At 34.3% G+C, this 5,240-nt stretch overlaps 1 protein-coding gene across 1 annotated transcript in view; it reads left to right on the top strand.

The window, feature by feature from the left end:
• LOC122272596 (monocarboxylate transporter 12) overlaps positions 1–5,240 on the top strand; it is a gene marked incomplete at its 3' end in the record, with an annotated part of 552,146 nt that overhangs the window by 287,959 nt on the left and 258,947 nt on the right.

Below are 5,240 nucleotides of genomic sequence, written 5' to 3'. Positions count from 1 at the left end.
AGTCAAAAAAAAGTTGGCACGCCACTGATTGTCACGAAAATGTTTGCACTAAAAACATTTTTTTCAATAAAGCAAACATATTTCAAACCTTTCATCTTAAAAGGATTAAAAATTATTTTTTTCACTAGCGATAGGATCAATTTGAATTGTCCATTAAAATTTCAAGACAAGGTTTGTTTTAGCGGAGCGCACAATACTGGGCGAAAAGAAACCTTATAATTACCTAGATTTAAGATTATTTTCACCATGAGACTAGCTTAATTAAAGGATGTTTTCACGCTTGAAAACCCTAAGTCAGAGGTCGCCAAAGTGGTCTATATAGACCCCCAGGGGTCTATTTAACAAAAGCGGGGGTCGATCTGAGACAGGGGGGCGAATGGGGGTCGATCCGAATCGGAAGGGTCGATTGTGGGTCGAGAAAAAAAACAGTTCTCAATACGCAAATCACACATACCTAATTAAGTATGTAAAATTTGTGAATTTTTTTTATAATTGACTGAATATCAGTTTCTTTATAAAACATAAATTAATAAACGTATATCTATTGGGGTGAAACAAGTATTTACGTACCACCGCGCAGTGGCACGAACTCAGGGCAGTTTATGAGTCATATGCATATGTGCGCTTGTCCAAATGTCCCGAGTGACGAGCATTGACGTTACAAATGCAAATATCATATGCAGTTTCAGCTATCTTTCAAAATTGTGTTGAATATTTGCAGTGTCATTATTAAAACTTTTATAGTTTTGGATAATTAATTATTGTTTCGATAAAGCCATTCGTTTGGTTTAGATATCAAATTTAATTATCAATGCACAAAAAAGAAGGTAAGCATTAATAATATGGATTAGTACAGCCCGCGACAAAACTATAGCACACTTTGTATTTTTTTTAAGAAAATTACAAAATTGACCAATTTTGACGAAAATTAAAATTGACCAATTTTGAAACCAATATAGCGAACCTTGCAAAAAAAACACCAGGCACACCCATCTCATTGATCAAGAAGCACCTTAGTTACTTTACTTATTATATCTACTTCTGCATAGTTACTTATTATTTAATAATAAGGTATTTAAATTTCAATATTAATTTATTTTTCATAAAACTATTGTTACACAATGTACTATTACTTTAATAAATGTTTAAAATCCTAAAATAAATGTACAAACTCAGTATCGAATAGAGTTTTATTTTAATTGATAGAAAATTAATTTTGTGGGGGTCGATGAAGACTTCGAAAAATTATATAGGGGTCGATGATCAAAAAAGTTTGGCAACCCCTGCCCTAAGTCAACCTCGATTTAAGGTTTTTATACCGAAGGATGTTTTCCGAGGTTTTGGATGAGGGTAATGTGCGTGGAATAGATTGTCAGATGGTTACGGATCTCGTTTAAGGGTTAGAAGGTTTGTGAAATAACCTACCATTATTAATTTAAAAGTATGAAACAAATAAAATAAAACTAAATAAAAGTAAACAAAATAATATCCAAACTGGGACCGGAAGTAGGCCTCTTTGAACCGAACCACCCTGCCTAAGTAAATTTTTTAAAGAGCAATTAGGGGGGCAGCAGTGGCCCCTTAATACATTTGTTTCACTAACCGGGAGAGGGTATTTGAAGCTAAAAAGTCGCATCATCCACGTATAAGCGTGGTTCAACGGATAGCGCTCTGGACTAGCAACTTAGGGCTAGCGCGGTTCGGCGCAGGTTCGAATCCCTGCAGTAATCAATTTTTAAAAATTCTTCTTTTTTTTTTCCTTTGTTCTTTTTCTATTATAATGTTTTTTCAATGTGTTTTTCGATATTTTAAAGGGTCCTATATACATAGAAATATTTTTTTTTATTCGGAAAATGGCAAATAATGCTTAAAAACTGGAAAAATCCCGGATAATTAGTTTGTTTATATTATTTTTGTAACTTCTTTTACAATGGTTTCGATAGTTTAGCATTCGTAAGGATTATATATACATAAAATGAAATGTCTTTTCTTGTTTAAGAATGCATAATGGAATAAAAAATAAAATAAAATGGCGGGTAAGTGGATAAATTTCAAGACCTCATAACTCCCTTTAATATTAAGCTATAATATCAAAACTGGGACCGGAAGTAGGCCTCTTTGAGTCGAACGACCCTGCCTAAGTAAATTTTTTATAGAGCAGTTAGGGGGGCAGCAGTTGCCCCTTAAGTCTTTTGTTTAACTAACCGGGAGAGGGTATTTCAAGCTAAACAGTCGCACGATCCACGTACAGGCGTGGTCCAACGGATAGCGATCGGGACAAGTAATTTCGGGCGATCGCGGTTCGGCGCAGTTTCGAATCCCGGCAGTGGGCAGTTTTTAAAAAATTTTCTTTTTTTTTTGTTCTTTTTTTATTATATTTTTTTTCAATGTTTTTTTTAGATATTTTAAAGATTCTTATATACATAAAAATAATATTTTTTATTCTGGAAATGGCAAATAATGCTTAAAAACTGGAAAAATCTCGGATAATTAGTTTATTTATATTATTTTTAAACTTATTTTACAACGTTTTTGATAGTTTAGCGTATGGTGTTCTAAGTATAAAATCAATATTCTTTCTTTTTGAAAGAACTCCTAATGGAATAAAAAATACAATAAAATGATTTGTCAAAGGTTAAAATTTCAAGACAGTATAACTTCCTTTAATAATAATATTTATATTGGACCTCGTATTATATTACGGGGTACTAGTTAACCCTATCAGAGGAAATAATTATAGGCCTATTAGGAGGTACACTATGTGGCCCTACAGGTTTCTATGTATGTATCTATGTAATAGTGTATTAAATAGCCTTAAAATGAGGAAATTCAAAGGCAATATTCTGGATTAACCCCTAGCCCTATATCTTACCTTAATATTGACTCATAATACTTATATTGGACTTCGTATTATATTACCGGGTACTAATGTACCCTACAACAGGAAATAATTGTTTTCTTATTATGAGGTACACATTGTGGTCTTATAGGTTAAAATGAGGAAATTCGTAGTCAATATTCTGTTTTAGCACATGGCCCGATATCTTACCTTAATATTGATCCATAATATTTATATTGGTTGGTTGTTCAAAATGCCTGCATATTGGGCCGATACATTTGGACCGATAACTGCCACACATGGCCCGATATCTTACCTTTATATTGACCCATAATATTTATATTGGTTGGTTGTACAAAATGCCTGCATATTGGGCCGATACACTTGGTCCGATAACTGCCACACATGGCCCGATATCTTACCTTAATATTGATCCATAATATTTACATTGGTTGGTTGTTCAAAATGCCTGCATATTGGGCCGATACACTTGTCCGATAACTGCCACACATGGCCCGATATCTTACCTTAATATTGATCCATAATATTTACATTGGTTGGTTGTTCAAAATGCCTGCATACAGGGCCGATACACTTGGTCCGATAACTGCCACACATGGCCCGATATCTTACCTTAATATTGATCCATAATATTTATATTGGTTGGTTGTTCAAAATGCCTGCATATTGGGCCGATACACTTGGTCCGATAACTGCCACACATGGCCCGATATCTTACCTTAATATTGACCCATAATATTTATATTGGTTGGTTGTTCAAAATGTCTGCATATTGCTATATAATTTATATTGAAGCAAATATTATATTTCCGGGTACTAGCATACCCTATCAAAGGAAATAATTATAGGCTTATTTGGGGGTACCCCCTAATTAAGGGACAATTAAGGGGTTATAGCAATTAAGGGGTTCTGTAATGGGTCCAAAACCCTTTTGTTTGAATCTAAATAGGCTGACGAGCACTATATATGCGTGGCGCAGTTAGTAAGGCTGTGCGCGTGTGATTTTCGTTGAGCGCAGGGTTTTGCAGCACCGAATCTCGGCTGTGCTCAATTTTAAGTTTTTTCTTTGTTTTTATTTTACATTAAATTATTTTTTAATGTGTTTCTCGATATTTTAGAGGATCCTATATATAAAAAATATTTTTTCCTTCGGAAAATAGCGAATAATGCTCAAAAACAGGACAAATCAGGGAAAATTCATTTATTTATTTTATTTAATATTATTTTTTAACCTCTTTTACAATATTCTCGATACTTTAGCGTGCATAAGGTGTTCTATATACAGAAACAAGTATCTTTCTTTGTTAAAGAGCGAAAAATTAATGAAAATGGTACAGAAATGGATGGGTCAGAAATTCCAGACAGTGTAACTCCCTTTAATATTAAGCTATAATGTTCAAACTCGGTCCGAAAGTTGGGTCGATTGGGCCGAGCAATCGTACCGAAGGAAATTTTTTAATAGAACAATTAGAGGACCCTCAATGGGCCAAAAGCCTTTTTGGTTAACTTACCGGGTGAGAGCTCCTTAAGCTAAATATTCGAGGCATTACCATGTGTGGCGTGGCCCAGTGGGTCAAGCTGTGAGCGTGAAAGGTTCGTTGAGCGGAATGACGCGGGTTCAAATCCCGGTCGGGTCAATTTTTTAAATTTTTTTGTTTATTTTATTTTATATTGTAACAGGTCGTGAGCTTGAAACTGATTTAAGATCCATATTTTCACAACATAAATAAAGTGTAAGGTTTTCCATGTTTTGAATGTTATCCCTTATTTCGCTTTATTAGTGCACAATGTTCTCCGACATCGAAAATGACCTAAAAACCCTAAAAATTAAAATTTGGAAGGGAGTTTTCAGGGAAATGAGTCATGGCGTTTGTCAACTTTTGCGGAAATCAAGGCCTGCAAATTACTGTTGCGCAGACAAAGAAAAAGAAGTATACAATATCACTGTATTGTTATTTTTTACGATAGAATCATAGTATGCTAGTTGATTTTTCCAAATTCATTTGTTGTTTGTTTCGCTGAAATTTGAATTGTAAGAACGCGCTATAATGTAAGCACTACAAGTGTAATAATATTGGATGGTATGTTTTTTGAAATCTCAGGCATAAAAATGAATCGAAATTTGTGACCCGGCAGACTTTCGACGAATTTTAATCACTAGCGCCATCTGTGCCTAGCTTTACTCGATTAACTCTGTCTTATCGCTATCTGTTATTAAAATATGGTGTCATCTGGCAATGAATCCATAGCGGAAAATCTCTCAGCCAATTGTTGACTAATAGGTGTGCAATATTTGGCAACTTTTCGCATTTACAGCTGATTGAGGCGTCAAAATTTCAATCTGCGCATGCGTAGTTGCTCAGCTGATTGCACGTATAGA

The sequence above is a fragment of the Parasteatoda tepidariorum genome, chromosome 7, assembly GCF_043381705.1.
Source record: "Parasteatoda tepidariorum isolate YZ-2023 chromosome 7, CAS_Ptep_4.0, whole genome shotgun sequence".
In the NCBI taxonomy this organism is placed as follows: Eukaryota; Metazoa; Arthropoda; class Arachnida; order Araneae; family Theridiidae; genus Parasteatoda; species Parasteatoda tepidariorum.
Note: the sequence above shows the minus strand (reverse complement) of the source record. Positions and strands in the feature narration are given on the sequence as shown.